The following is a 16,749-nucleotide window of genomic DNA, read 5'->3' as shown; positions in this document are numbered from 1 at the left end:
GTCCACTAGGTCCCTCTACTAGCTCATTACGGTAATAAAATTATAGAATATGGTGATCAAAAAATTGAAAATGGTTGGAATGAATTTCATTAAAAATATTAGATATTATTAACAATTTTTTTGAAAAATAAAATTTATTTAAATAAGATTTAAATATCGGTAAATTCAAATAGAGATTTGAATTGATTCAATTGGATTGATTGTGATTTGATTTAATATTATTTTATTAATATTAATTAATTAGATTAATTAATATAATAATTAATGAAAAATTGATTTTTAGAAAATCAATTTAAAAATGAAATTTCTTCAAATTTGAAATTCGATTTGTTTTCTTCATGAGATACAATTTTCACCTCTTCCACCTGTTGGACTTCTTCAAAATTCTTTTCATAATTTACTTATATATATGTTGAAGATGTTGTTCAATGGAGAGAGGCAATCCCGGTGAAGATATTTAAGAGAAATTTGAAGTCTTTTTGGGCAAATTTTCACATTTTCATTTTGTTTAAAAAACTTATAAAATTGATCACCGATTCAGTCCCACAATCGTATTCTAAAGCTATAGAATGATAGAAAAGACTTTTGTGGTCGTCTACGGCTGGGAATCAACAAAAACAATCAATAAACGAAGGAGAATTTCAAGTTCTAAGATTAGTGTTCTTGAATTATGTTTTTCTATTTTTCAGTTTCATGTTAATTAGATGAAATTAGAGTGTTCCGTATCAATTCTCTTTCACTGCCATGCTTGTTTTTCCATTAGATGTGATTGATGAAATGGAAACCCTAGTCACTTATGAGAGCTTGCAGAGTCCCAAGTTGCATGGATATACTTTTTCAGAAATTTACTCGCTGTCATCGCATCGTTTTTTGTATAGGAGATGACCTCAACCCATTTGAATACATAGTCAATGACTAGCAAGATGTAGATATGGCCACCAGAATGTGAAAAGGGTCCCGTGAAATCAATTCCCCAGACATCAAATGGCTCCAACTCTAAGATGGGTTTTTGCGACATTTTGTTGTGATGGAAGATATTTCTAATCCTTTGACACTGGTCACAATTGACCACAAAGTTCCTTGGTTGAATTTATGTTCTAAATATCACGTCCCACCCCAAATATCTCTTTACATGACCATGTGGAGACGTGCCGCCTGAACACTCAACGCGTATCTCCCTACGCGATAGTACGCTGAATGCCTAGTAAGCGGAATTATTTTAACAACCAATCTTAATTTGTCTTGAAACTCATCTTTAATGCTTAGTTCAACTTAACTTTGATAAACACAACGCAATGGAGTGTAACTATCAACTTCTTTTTTATTAACTTAACAATATCCGTTTTATAATACAATTAACATTCTTTCTTTACAACTTGCTTAAAAACATAAACTTTAGGCCTTCCACGCCTAGCACAACTTCTAACGCTTATCTTGCTTGCCTCATGTGTAGCAACTCACCTTAACCTTCTTTATTGGGCCTCAATGTTGATAAGGGTTCTCTCCATGTAGAATTCGATGGTGATGTTATTTCTTTCGATATTAAAGATGCGATATAATTTTTTTGTAGAAAATTTGTCTTTGTACTTTCTTGAAGTCCCTAATTCTATTGATGAAGCATGAGATTCTAATGATAAAAATGATGACTCCTTCGAATTTGATTTATGTTGAGAAGCATGATTTTCTTGATGAATATGATGAGATCAATAGCGAATTGATTGATGAGCGTGTTGAGATTCTCACTCCAACAAATGTAGGCTTTGTTGTAGTATGACTATATCTCGATTAAAATACTATTTTGGTCATGCTTAATTTTGGATATGTATTTCAAATGTTTTATTTTAGTTAGTGTGCTCTCAAATTTGTGGAGATAATGAATAAGCTTCCATTACCCTTGTATTCTTTAATTGTATATAACATTCTGAAATGCTTCGATATGTAACTATTTCATATAATCATGTTATATTTAAATTCAAATTGGTTTCTAGTTGTATTATACTTGATTTTGTATGAGTTTTAGTTAGTTTATTATGTTTTAATTCTTATTAGTTTAAGTTCGAAACTTTTTCTGTGGTTGTCAAATCTGTTTAAGTAGTTGGTTTGAGTATTAATGTTATGAAGATTTGGTAGTAATATATGTTGAGAGAAGAACGTTGTTTGAATGTTTTTTGAGGTGTATTTCTTTAAGCACGTATTAAAGTAAAAAATGTTGGTCTTGTTTTTTATTATCCTACAACTGACCGCTTAAGAGCTAACAAGTTGAAAGATAAGATTTAGTCTTTTGAATATGTTGGTTTATTTTTTTAATAGGAATTGTTCTTGTGCATTCTAGCCAAACAATTTGAGTTCGAGTATTCGTAGTCATCATATGATTGTCCTTACACTTGAAACTTCTGTTTTTTCGTTTTGAACTTCTTCAATCATTTTCCAACTAGGACCCAACATCTTGGTAAGATTTATATGTGTTACTATGTTTACATAAATTAATTATGACATTGCATATTAGCTTATAAAACTTTGAAAATTTTTTATTTGAGAAAAGTTAGTTGGTTATAGGTTTGAACTAATTCGGATGACATAAGATTTATATAGTAGATTTTGGACTAATTTCTAACCCTCTAAAGTAGACACACAAGTCTCTCAATTTTTTAGACTTTATAGCTGTGTATATATTGATTAATGTAACTCTTTTTTCCGCAGAGGATGATCAATGTAACTTGGTAATAGGTTACTTACTTAAGTAACTTCTCACTTTCTTTGTTGGTTATCAACTAATTTTTGTGTTTGTTGGAAGTTGTTGTATATATAAAAGTAATTAAGATATTATTTTGTATATGTCTAGGTTAAAAGATAAATATTGATGTTAGTAATTTGTACGTGCAAAAGCAAAAAAAAAAAAAAAAAAAAAAATTGTTTATATATTTTTTATATTTTGATAATAAATGATGGCATACATTTAATATTAGACACCTACTAACAAAAAAACATATGAAAACCCATATTGAAGGTGATGTTTAGTGTCTATTTAAAGATGGGAGACTGATATTGAAGATAATTGGCATTCAAATGTTGTAATCTATAACATTAAAGATAGCCGACATTATAGATCTTTTATAACATGATCTTTGATGTATGTTGTAAACTAATATTGAACGTATAAAGTGTCATTGTTAAACAGACATAAAAGATTAGTTTTGATTGAATATGAGAACTTTATGTTTAGCGATGATGGCTTAAATTTTGGTTATGGTTTTGTTTCTTCTCTTGATGATTTTAATGAAAATTTTGAGTCTAATTAGGATTATGGAAAAGTTGTTAATTTAAAAATTGTTGATGGAAATTTTGTGCCTATATTGATAAGCCAATGGTAATTGATGGCAATTTGGATAGTGATCATGCTCTTAATGTTATTGTAAATTCATTGTGATTTGTTGATGATCACGTCCTTCTCGTTGACCATGCTTTTAGTCACGATTATTCTTTTAATAAAATTTTTTATTATCTTTACGGGAACTAGGGATAGAACTTGAGTCTCTCCCTTTTACAATTCCTCACACACTTGTACTTAGATAAAGAGAATTCTCTTCCTACAACTACTACTCATTTCACATACATTCATTAGCATAGAGAAACAAGTACAATAAAGATGAATGGAGGAACAAAGTCAATCATGATCGACCCAAGTTGATTCAGAAAGAAAATACAATTGAGAAACCTTCCTTAAAAATTTGCGCTACATGGAGATAATCAGGCCTCAAATTTACTTGCTTTCGTAGTTTAGATTTTTACATTCTTCTGATTTTTTAGTTTTCAAATGCTTTTTAGTTTTTAGTTTGCAAATAATTGAGAAAAAGTATCATTTGATGTATAGGGAGAAATAAAGAAAAAGGGAAATTAAGTTCTTGGATGTCAACTCAAGCTCAACCTAAACGCACCTGCTCAAAGCCAAAGGTAGAATCACATTTCCCTTGTTTGTTCACGTGATTTTATGTTAAATCTCATGCTTTGAGGACAAAACATACTTTGAATGTTGGGGGTCATTGGGTTTGGTTTAGCTTGTTTACATCCGTGCTTGCATATTATGCATTTTTTACCAAATTTTAAAATTTATGCTTCACATGATCTTGATTAGGTCTTTCTTTCACGAAGAATTCACACATATTTGGATGCCCTTAGAGCATCTGAGCTCAAGTTTGTGGTTTGATGAAAGATAGAATGCTTGAATAAAAAGCATTGTTGTTATGCATGATTGGAAAAAGAAAAAGTCAAATAAATGTTCTCTTGTTGCTTAGTTGTTTACAATGATGGTTAACGATAATCTTTTCAGCTTGCATGAACTTAAGTAGAAAAAGAGCACTGAAAAAATTTTCTCTTGTCATCTCATGCATTTTTTAATACTTCGCCAAGTAATATTGAACCTTTAATTCTTAGAAAAGAATAGTCATACTTGTATTTTTGTTATCACCTCGAAAAGTCAATTATCCCATCTTGCTTTTAAGTTAATCCTAAAATAGAGAAAAGTAAAACCGAAAAAAAAAATGGAAGCAAAGCAAAAGCATCCGCTCATGCATGATTTTACTTGAACAAAATTCTTTTAAAATGCTTCCAAATTGAGTGTTTGCTTCTTGGAATGTTTAAAAGGATCACATGTATAAGCCTAGAAGACCGTTAAAACTTGAGTTTCGTATTTAGAAACTTTTAAGAACATTGCCATTATGTACATGATTAAATAACTCTACTTTTTATAAATGATGCATGACTTTTCTTGCTTGATGCTTGAGTTTTTGATTTCATATTTTGTCTTCCTTGCTCTGAACGACCAAGAGCTAAGTTGACGTGTTTGATAGCGCCATAAAAGTGCTAGGTTTTCTAAACTAAAAATTTCAAGCTCCTCATACTTATGCATCAATTCCCTTATTTTGTGGGAAATATTGATTTAGGGAAGTCAATGACTCCAACTAAACAAAAACGACTTCGAGCTAAATGAGCAAAAACGATCCTAACGAAAATTAGTGACAAGGTTATAATTTCAAGCTCACCGATGTTGCCTATATCTCCGCGACAACGTGCCACGACACCTTAGAACTAAGAGCTCTTTAATTCACAGCATCGCAACACCCAACTCAATGTTGCCATGCCAAGCATCAGCGTCACGTTCACATATGAAGTGTCGCAGCGCCCAACTGTAGCATCGTGTCGATACAAACTTTTGAGCTCCATCAGCCACGTCCGTCTATGTGTCTCTTCCCCATATGCCTATTCATTCCATTTTCTTTTGTATATTTTCTAATAATTCAACTTTCACAAAAAATTGCCATTAGTTAGGGCACTTCATTCTTGTAAATTCTCTCCAAATTCATCAATAAAATTATCTCTTTCAATCTATTGAAGATATATCTTTTGTTCCAAGTAGCTCTTGAAGCTAATCCAATATCAAAGAGGAATTAAAAGTACCTTCTTGGTAATGAGTTTCTAATTAATTTTTCTTGAGAATTATGTTTTTAATTGCATCGATTTCAATCTAAATCGATCTTGTTTTTGCATGAGTTCTTGTTTTAATGATAGTATGAAACTTTCTTTAATTTCTAATGGCTCTGTATAAACATAAATTTTGAAACAAGATTAATTGACTTGATTTGATTTTAAACATGTCTTTCCTTTTAATATTTTCTTAAATTATTCGATTTAAATTCAATTAATTAATCATTCTTTATATTGAGACTTTTCTTTACTTTTGAATGCCAAATTATTTAAACATAAAATCTTAGTGCAAACTTAAAGTATGCATGGAAACCACTAAAAAGAAAGTGCATTTAATAAGTTTATTATGAATGTTGATACAATTACCATTCGTTAGTTAAAGTTAAGTAATTTCTTGGTCGCTGTGAATCGAAATTGAATTGAATGCTATTATTTGTTCAATGATTAGAAAGATTTGCTAAAAATACTCATTCTCATTTTTAATTAATTGAGAGAAACTTTTACCACTACTATAAAAATAGACTCTCTTGATGTTTTTAAATTGTCAAGAATTATTATTCTTGATCGTTTTAAAACCGTCATTGAAGCAAGTGTCAAGAAAGTCGAAGTTTTCGACGGTTGATATAAACGTCAAGAATAGTGAACGTTGACGTTTTATAAATGTCAAGTACACAAATTTTCATGACAGTTGTGAGTTTTCATGACATTTAATAACCGTTAAGAAATTGATTGTTTATGACATTGAAAAACCATCAAGAATATACTTCTTTATGACATTTTAAAATCATCAAGCATGTTCCAATTTTTTTTTTTTAAATTGTAATCCAATTATATTTTGCTCCCATTGTCCTGTATAGTGATCCAACAATAGTTTCATAAATATATATAAATGACAATATCATCAAATATAGTTTCAAAAACTCGAACATAAATATATACACGAGGACAATTCCAAAACTTTAACATATATTAACATTTCACCGTATATATATGAACATTTTGAAAACTTTACATATTTGTTCGATATTTTCATATACAAAACATTACTTCTATCGACCCCAACCTAATATGATAATTCCAAAATTAAAAAACTAATCCAACTATGCTATTCCAAAAATCACAAGACTACAATTCTAGTTCAAGAAACACAAACTTAACTAAAGAAGCTTGAAACTCAATGAACTTGGATGATACTTGGCTTCAAATAAACTTGCATTCTGCATTCTCTATCTCCGGTTCATGAGCTAAAATAAGTACCACCAACAGTAGAGCCAATCTAAAGAAGTAGATAACATCACAACAATATAGTAGGGTCTCACGGACATGCACAAGTCAAACAACCTAAAAGGAATCAAGATTAAGGTAATATACAATTTTCTAAATGGTCTATATTCGAAGAGTAATAACAAAAGAGCAATATACAATTTTCTAAGGCAATGTTCCGTATATGAAATAGGAATAATACCATAGAGAAGCTATCCCTAATAAGAGGAGGAATTGTCCAAATACTTGTTTCCTATAATATACACGAATTACAGATTAAAGTGAGACTGTGTAGGTCAAGACAATAGAAGAAAACTCAAAAGAAGGCACGAGACCATATCCTTCGAAAGAGGGCATGCATAGGGTTGACATCTTATATTGCTCTATGTCCACTTTTCTATCTTCCTGGCTTAAAAATTATTTTTAATCCCCAACTTTCATTAAAATATGTATTTAGACATGTTAATTTGAATTGACTTTCCATGTGTACTAAGTGAAAATAGTGTTCATAAGTATTTAGAACAAATCATTAGTATATGAATTTTACTATATAACAATTCAATTCATAGCATAGAAATTAGTGTTAATATTTAATAAGAATTCTTGTATAAGTAAACTAATGAACTAATTAAATGCTCAATATATTTTTATTACATTAAGGAACTAAATCGTTACAAATTTGAAAGTATCACAAACCAATAGAAATCTTTAGGGTGTGTAGCTTTTGAAATTATCAGGATCTACAATAAAAAAGGGAAATTGCCAAAAATAGGTTAAAAAAAGAGGTTTAAATGAATTTTGGGACAAGTTTTCAAAAGAAAGACTTTTAGGACAATTTGGGTGTGAATGGACAAAAATGCCCTTCTTTTCCTTTCCCTCTTCCACGTTTGCTTTCCCTTCTCTCCACGATCAATTCCTTCTCTTTCGCGTATAGCTCTCTTTCCCTTCTCTTTTCTTTCGCATAGAACACCTGAACCTACTCCGCCCATCGTCGCTTGGCCTTCGTCGCTTGCCCTTCGTCGGTCGTTGTCCAGTGCATTTCGTCGCTCCTCTTCGAACCATTCAATCAACTTCGAGCGTTTTCTCTTATTTGGGTGAGTTTCATGTCTAACCGATTTTCAATTTATTTGCTGTAAGTAAATGTTTGGTTGGGGTATTTGGTGCTATTTTCATCCGTAATTGTCTGGTTTTTGAAATTAGATTTATTTGCCATAAATTAGTTTAGTCAAAGTTTGGTTTTAGGTTCTTAGAAAGTTCAATGGGTAGTGAAAAATGAATTGAACTAGAGGATGAGGATTTAGTTGGATCAAATAGAGGAGGAGTAAGCAATAGGAATAGAAGGAATGAAGGTTTTTTTTTTTATCTCCCACGTATTTTTTTTTATCTCGCACGTATCTCGCACGTATCTTGCACGTTCCAAACTTTCACTATGTATTTCAAAATCAACTTGGTACACCTCCTAATCCATTTAGAGCTATTCTTTGCATGTTTAGTAACTCTCTTAGGCCCTCATGCTTTATTTCGCACGTATCTCGCACGTTCCAAACTTTCACTATTTATTTCAAAATCAACTTGGTACACCTCCTAATCCATTTAGAGCTATTCTTTGCATGTTTAGTAACTCTCTTAGGCCCGCACACATCTTGCAGTTATTTTTGTTATTTCTTTACATCTTGCACGCATCTTGTAGGTTCTTAAGTTCAAATCAATTTTTGAAGATACAAAACTACTTAAGGTAGTTTAAAGATGGCACATGTTCGGATTTTAGTGCGTTACGATGGTGCATGGGATGAGGGACGAAGAAAATATGAAGGAGGAGTGTTAAAAGGCATTGTTGTCCCTAAAAAAATAACGCACAAAGATTTACAGTATGAATTATATGACCTTGCAGAAGTTGACCCTACAAAGTTCGATATAAAGATAAGATGTATATATGAGATCAAAGGGGAAAAGGATGCTCCTCCATTTGAGTTAAGCAATGACCGTGATTTGAAGTTTTATATTTTTAGTGAAAATCCATTGAAGGTCCCCCTATACCTATCATTTGAGCCTACGAGCAACCGAAGCATGAAAGTGTTAAACAAAGATTACAATTCAGTATCTGGGAGCAACCAAGTTCAAAATTTAAACCCTCATCCTCCAATTGGATGAGAATGAAGTTGATATTGGTGAAGTTCAGGTTGGCTTATGTGATAACATGATAATGACCAATTCGGCTATATGGGAATCATATGAGTCATATCATTCAAAAGATGATAATTTTACATGGGAGTCAGTTGAGATGTACAATGAATTGTTTGACATCCCAGAACAAAGAGATGCTCCTACAAAAGATTGCAAAGGAAAAGGTAAAGTTGACTACAGGTCGTGTAGTTGGAAGTTGAAGACAAAAGGAAGTGGGTGGTTCGAAGAAAGCTCTACAAGTGAAGAGTTGGATGTAGGAAAAATCTTTTTTTGCAAGAGAGATTTGTCAATGAGATTAAGTGTGTTGGCAATGAATTTTTTTTCAGTTTGTAGTTAAAAAGTCTACAAAAGAGGTTCTTTTCGTTAGATGCATCGATAAGAAGTGTGGTTGGAGATTGCGAGCGGTTAGACTGAAGGATTCAAATATATTCAAGATTAAAAAGTATGTGAAAGTTCATTCATGTTCTCTTGAGTTTTTGAATTGTAACCATAGGCAAGCAAAATCTTGGGTTGTTGGAGAATGAATAAAGTCCAAATTCAAGGGAGACGGTTGCATATACAAACCACGTGATATCATAGAAGACATGAGGCAAGACTATGACATAAATATGAGTTATGAGAAAGCATGGCATGCCAGAGAAAATGCGTATGAACGAGTGCGAGGGTCTCCTGAAGAGTCATATAATCTTTTGAGTAGATATGGTGAAGCACTCAAATTTACAAATCCAGGTACAATATTTCACATGGAACTCGAAGATGATCGTTTCTTTAAATATCTTTTTATGGCTGTTGGTGCATGTGTTAGAGGATTCTCAAATTGCATTAGACCGGTCATAGTCATGGACGGAATATTTTTTAAGAACAAATATCGAGATCAGTTGATAGTGGCCGTTTGCTTAGATGGTAACAATCAGATCTATCCTCTAGCCTTTGGAGTAGTTGATAGAGAAACCGATGACTCAATACAGTGGTTCTTAGAAAAATTGAAAGGTGCAATAGGGGAGGTGCCTAATCTAAGCTTTGTGAAAGATCGGAAAACATGCTTCTCCAAGGGTATTTTATCAGTTTTCCCCTTTGCATTCCACGACCTTTGTGTCCAACATTTGAGTCAAAATTTGCATGATAAATATAAGAATGACACGGTTGCTACTTTGTTTTATAATGCATCGAGAACATATCGTGAATCAACGTTTGTAGAAGTGTGGAGACATCTTCTTGCATTTCCTAATGGTTCAGGGAAATATTTAAATGATGTTGGAATAGCACGGTGGTTTCGTGTTCACTGCCCAGGAAGACGATATAACATGATGACACAAATATAGCAGAGTCCATGAATTCTATACTGAAAGAATCTAGAGATTTGCCTATTGCTTCATTCCTTGAAAATGTTCGAGCTTTGCTACAACGTTGGTTTTGGGAGCGTCGAGAAGAAGGCATTAAAGTGACGTCTACATTGACCAAATGGGCAGAGTTAGTTATTCAAAAGAAACAAGAAGGAGCTTTGACAATGAAGGTCAACCCAATTGACTATTACAATTTCATGTCAAAGATTTAGATAAGGAGGAGGTCGTAAATCTTCAGACTAAAGAATGCACTTGCAAGGAGTTTCAAGCTGAGCAACTACCATGCTCACATGCCATTGCTGCAGCACGAGATCGTAATATAGATGTTTATAGTTTATGTGCTAATTATTACACTAATGAATGTTTGTTGGCTGCATATGTGGAGGCCGTCTACCCAGTTGGGAATCAGCCAGATTGGAAGACAAGCGAAGACTACGTACATATGACTGTTTTACCTCCGAAAGTAGTCAAAAGAGTTGGTCGACCGAAGAAAAAGAGGATTCCAAGTGTTGGTGAAGCTCTGAAATTGCACAAGTGTGGTTGGTGTAAACAAATAGGTCACAACAAATTAACGTGTACCAATCCAATTTCATATACCGACAAGTCGAGCATACAAGATTAGAAATTTTTCTACCAATGTACTAATTATTACACTAATTAATGAATGTTTGTTAATGATGTGTTTTCTTAATGATTTGTCCCAACATACTTACTTTCTGTGCTTCCAGATGGATGAAGAAGACGAAAATAACAATTGGCTTATTCATTTAGGAACACAAGAAACTGGTTTTAGGATCGTTTAAAAATAACTAAACATTCGTTTAAAAATATCTAAATGATCGTTTAATAATAACTAAACGATCGGTTAAAAACAACCAAACGATCGTTTGAAAACAACTAAACGATCGGTTAAACAAAACTAAAGTAAACGATCGTTTGATAACAACTAAACGATCGGTTGAACAAAACTAAACGATCGATTAAAAACAACCAAAACATTGTGTAAAAATAACTAAACGATCAGTTAAACAAAAATAAACGATCGGTCAAACAAAACTAAACGATCGTTTAAAACAACCAATCGGTCGTTTGAAATTAACTAAACGATCAATTATAAACAACTAAACGATCGTTTAGAAAAACTAAACGATCTTTTAAAACAACGAAACACACCCGCGAATTGTTTACAACCGCGATTCAACATTTCAAAAAAAGTACGCGAATTTACAATATTGCCCCTTTGGTAAAAACAACCGATATATACGTTCCGCCTTCTTCGTTCGTTTTTCGTCACTTCGCAATACACAACCGCACTGATCACTCACCTTCGTTTTCTCTCAGTCCATTGTTCTCTCAGACCATTTTTGTCTCAGTCCATATTTTTCGTCAACGTCAAAATGTATTTTCCCGAACTTTTCCTACTATAACGTTACACTTTTCCTTTCTTTATATTTCAAACGTTTCGACTTCTATCTTGAAAAACTATTATTGTGTTCTTAAATTATTATTGTGAAGCGTTTAGAGTTTCGGATTCGACTTCTGTCTTCAATATAGTTCTCCAGATTGTTAAATTTATTACTTTCCGATTAACTATATTTTCAGGATGGCTGTATCTAGCGACAAGTATTTCCCTGCCACTGTGTCATGCCAAGTGCACAAGATTGGCAGTCTTATTAAGGATAAACTGACCAAGGAACAGCTGCAAAATGTTCGACAAAACAATTTTTGGTCCATTGCTGAATGTGAACATGGTCTTCAACGGCCAGTTGATCCATCATTTCTTGCTGAGGCAGATACTTGAAGACGGTAACGCAGATGGAATCTGTTTCTCAGTTTTGGGGAAGAACGTCCGTTTTACCCAAAAGGAATTCAACATCATAACTGGATTGTGGCCAACAAACAATCCATTGGAGAAAGATTGCGATAGCAAGCGCCTACAAAGTCTTGTATTCGGATCAGAAAATAAGAAACTAATAACATGCTTGGAAATTGAGAAAATTTTCAAGAATTTTGAGTTTACAAATGATGACGATGCTGTGAAGGTCGCCTTGGCTGTCTTTATAGAAACTATGATGGTCGGGAAGGTTAAGAAAACATAGTTTGACATGGATATTTTGGGAAGAGTTGATGATGAAGAAGTATTTAAAAGCTTCGATTGGTCAACTTTCTTCTACACTCGTCTGCTCAACAGTTTAAAGACAAGTCTCCAAGGAAAAAAAAAAGAAGCATACGAGCTGAAGAAGACAACAAGTTCCAAAGCAGTGTCATACTACAACATCAAAGGCTACGTGCTTGCTTTTCAGGTGATTTTTATTTGTTCATACACTTTAAGTAAATGGCAATTGGACATCAAAGTTTAACATATTTGTTTAAATGTTGTAGGTGTGGGCTTATGAAGTACTCTCAACTGCAAATGAGCACCTGGCCACAAGAAACAATAAGGGATTAATCTCTAGGATATTGAGATGGAATTGTACGCAAGCTCCATCTTACAAAATGCTGCAGAAGAACATATTCGACAACAAAAATGTAAGTAAAACTTGTCAGCGATCGTTTAATACAATTACACGATCGTTTAATACAATTACATTGTAGACTGTTGTTCAACCTAAACTGAAGATGTCAACCCAAGAGAAGGCTTTCATGGAGAGTCGAATTCGAGGGGATGATAACATGCAAATGGAGGACAATGAATCCATTGGAGCAATGAACAACAAATCATTGGAGCAATCAGACTCATCTCCACAAAAAGAACAACTGCATCCAATCACCAAGAAGAAACATTTCAGATCAAAGAAGTCCAATGACAAAGAAGAACAAAGTCATTCAAAATCCTACAAGAAACTGAAGAAGGAAATAAAAGAAGTTCGTAAGGATTTATCCACACTGACTTCTACAGGCTGTAGGATGGATGACACAATCACAAAGCAGTCATTGGAGCTGTATGAAATGAAGCAGATGTTGGAGAGATTGGTCCAGGTAAAATTTGTTTTCATAATACATTAGTTACACGATCGTATAACTTTGATAGACGATCGTTTATCAAAGTTACGCGATCGTTTAACTTTGATAGAGGATCGTTTATCAAAGTTACGCGATCGTTTAACTTTGATAGACGATCGTTTATCAAAGTTACGCGATCGTTTACTTTTATATACACGATCGTTTAACAATACAATAATTTTTTAATTTTATGTTCGTTTTTATTTGTTCATTAGAATCAAACTGAAAATCAAGAGAATGATCATACTGATCAGAATGACAATGAGTATGTTGTTCAAGAACAACATACTGAACACAACCTACTGAAGAACAACATACTGAACAACAACATACTGAACATCAAGAGGAAACCCAAAGGTTAACATTTCATTCATTGTTTACTAGTTTATAAATACCTAACCAATTGTATTTTTTTTTATTCTCATTTTGTTTAGGGAACATCAACAGGAATGTGGTAGTGATATAAGCATAGACGGTAGAGATGCAGACTTGCTAATGACTATAAGAGATATATCGGATAGTCTAAGTGATAAAATTCAGAAAGAAACAGACCTGCCACAAATGATTACTACCCTTCCAATTGTGAGCCAACCTCTTGCATTTGTGAATTGGCTCCATTGGATCAAACTGTACAAATTGTAAATGAAGAATCTCAACTGGTAAGTATACACAACAAATTTATAGTTGTTTGATTCAATGTTTGTTACTTGTTTAATACGATTACATTGCAGGAAACAACAAAAAAACAGGTTGAGATTAAAAAAAATGATGAAGCAGTTACTTTGGTTGAAAAAGAACCAGTAACTGTGTCTGATAAAGATGAACAAGAAAAACCAATAAAGAGAAGAAAACTATGTAAAATAGAAAATAAAAAGGTGCAAGATGAAGATGAACAAGGTAATCCACCCACAACATCTACTCAGATCATATCAGAATCTACAAAACCTGTCCCATATGTGGAAATCAGAGAAGTAGATACATATAATCCGATGTGGCAAGTGGATCCAAAATTATGGAAGGAATACTTACAATGGAAAAGATCAAGAAAAACAACCCATGAATTAAGGAAAGTAGTCTCCACAACTAGAAAGAAAGACTTTTTCAGACAGCTTGAAGAAAACACATGGGTACATGGAGACGTAAGTACTCTTCCCAAACGATGGCTTCTATTAACTAAACGATCGCGTATATTAACTAAACGATCGCTTCTATTAACTAAACGATCGCTTCTATTAACTAAACAATCACTTCTATTAACTAAACGATCACTAAGTTAATATTACACGATCGCTTATACTCTCCTTTCATTCACTAAACGATCATTTATTTTTTCTTTGTAGACATTGGATTTGCTATTATCCCACTTGCAGAATAAAATGTTGCATCTCAAGCACCTTTGCAAGCGTTCTTTTAAAATATTACATTCCTCGTTTCTAGTAAGTTGTTATTCTTTAATTTTTTTTTGTATAGAAGTTAAACTGCATCATTATATTCTGACTAAATTTTTTGACTTGTTCTTCAAGCTTGGAATCAATAAACCAGACTGCATTGTTTGGAACCATATTTTCGATACTCATCTAGTGACACCAGATAATAAGAAAGCTGAATGGACAGACCCAACAGCACACCTAACTATATGGACAGAAAAAGATGTGGAATACTATTTCAACACAGCTGTTGGTGATTACGACCAAATACCAGGGTGGGGAGATGTCAACTATGTGATTAGCTGCATCAACATAAAAGAACACTAGTTGGCTATTGTAGCTGATATGAGAAAATGCAAGATCTACGTGTTCGACTCAATGCCAAATTATGTTGAGCAGAAACTTGTTGATGAAGCTGTTCAAATGCCTGCACGATGCATCGCCTCACTCGCTATTGCAATTGGAGTCAACCTCCATTCAGATCATTTCACATATGGCCCTTGGCCAATACGCAGATCGAAGGCCACATTACAGAAAGGGCGTTCATTGGATTGTGGAATTTTCTGTTCTAAATTTGTTGAATGCCTTGTAACTGGTAGTGACCTTGGTTGTTTAACTGTGCCAAACAAGAAACTGTTTAGACAACAATATGTGCTGGAACTTTGGGCCAATAAATACTTTTTCTAAATAAAAAAAATATATATTTCGTTCTTTTACTTTTGAGTTAATATTTGTATTCGTTTATATTATTTTTTTATGTAATTTTTATAGAGAGAATAACATATTATAATTTTAAAATTTGTTATAAAATAAATACTTTGTGATATTTTCAATTAAACGTGGCCAAAATTAAGAAAGAATATTTGAGTTAATATTGTATTCGTTTAGATACATATCACAAAATATTCGTGTAGAGAAATACTCATCGCGCACATATGTTTAAGGGATCGTTTAGTAAAGTCTAAACGATCTTCTTAATAAACGTCAAAATATTAAGCGATCATTTAGTAAAGTTTAAACGATCGTTTAGTAAAGTCTAAACGATCGTTTAGTAAAGTCTAAACGATCGTTTAGTAAAGTCTAAACGATCGTTTAGTAAAGTCTAAACGATCGTTTAGTAAAGTCTAAACGATCGTTTAGTAAATTCTAAACGATCGTTTAGTAAATTCTAAATGATCTTCTTAATAAACGATGTTTAAGCAATTTCCTAAACGTTCAAGTGAAGAGTATTAAGCGATCGTTTATATGTATGACACTAATGTAAAAGATCATGCACATATCTTTACACGATCGTTTAGTAAAGTATTAACGATCTTCTTAAAATCATAAAAAATATTAAGCGATCGTTTAGCTACAAGTAGTTTTGCAACATAGAGAATAATCGATACTACTAATTGAAATGCCAATTGATACTAATAGAAATGCAACATAGAGAATAATTGAAAAGCCAATTGATACTTGTGATTTATGTAAATATTTCAATACATAGGAGTGTTGGTCCATAATTGAAATGCTAATTGTTTTCTAAAGTAGGACATGTTTTCTTGACATAATGTATCTAAACCAACACCAGCAGCTATGTACTCAAAATACTTAATTGTGAATACGCCACAATCACTATTATTTCGTTGAAGTGGAATTGAGTCAACAATGACAACTGGCCAAGGTTCCTTGTATGTCGATGATCTACCTCTCCTATCAAAGAAGCCAGTACTATCTAACAACTTTGGCAGCAACTCTCGAATGGGCAGTAATATGTTTGTCATCTCTTCGGCAGTTGTAACTGACGGAAGCGAATCCCATACCTTCACTTGACAACTTACCAAATCCAAGCATAATAGAACCCAATGGTTGCCATGGACATTGAATGGAGAGTAAACGTAATCAACACTTGCCCAAGGATCTTGGAAGTCCTCTTTTGACCCGACAACATAGTCAACCAACCTATACTCTTCGTCCCAGTCAAACGGGCGATTCTCTTTAATACATTCTTTATATAGGGGCCACTTCGCAACTAAAATGCACTGCAAAGAAAAACATACAAACAC

The sequence above is a fragment of the Cucumis melo genome, chromosome 9, assembly GCF_025177605.1.
Source record: "Cucumis melo cultivar AY chromosome 9, USDA_Cmelo_AY_1.0, whole genome shotgun sequence".
Taxonomy (NCBI): Eukaryota; Viridiplantae; Streptophyta; class Magnoliopsida; order Cucurbitales; family Cucurbitaceae; genus Cucumis; species Cucumis melo.
The sequence above is the reverse complement of the archived record's forward strand: the minus strand, read 5'-3'. Positions refer to the sequence as shown.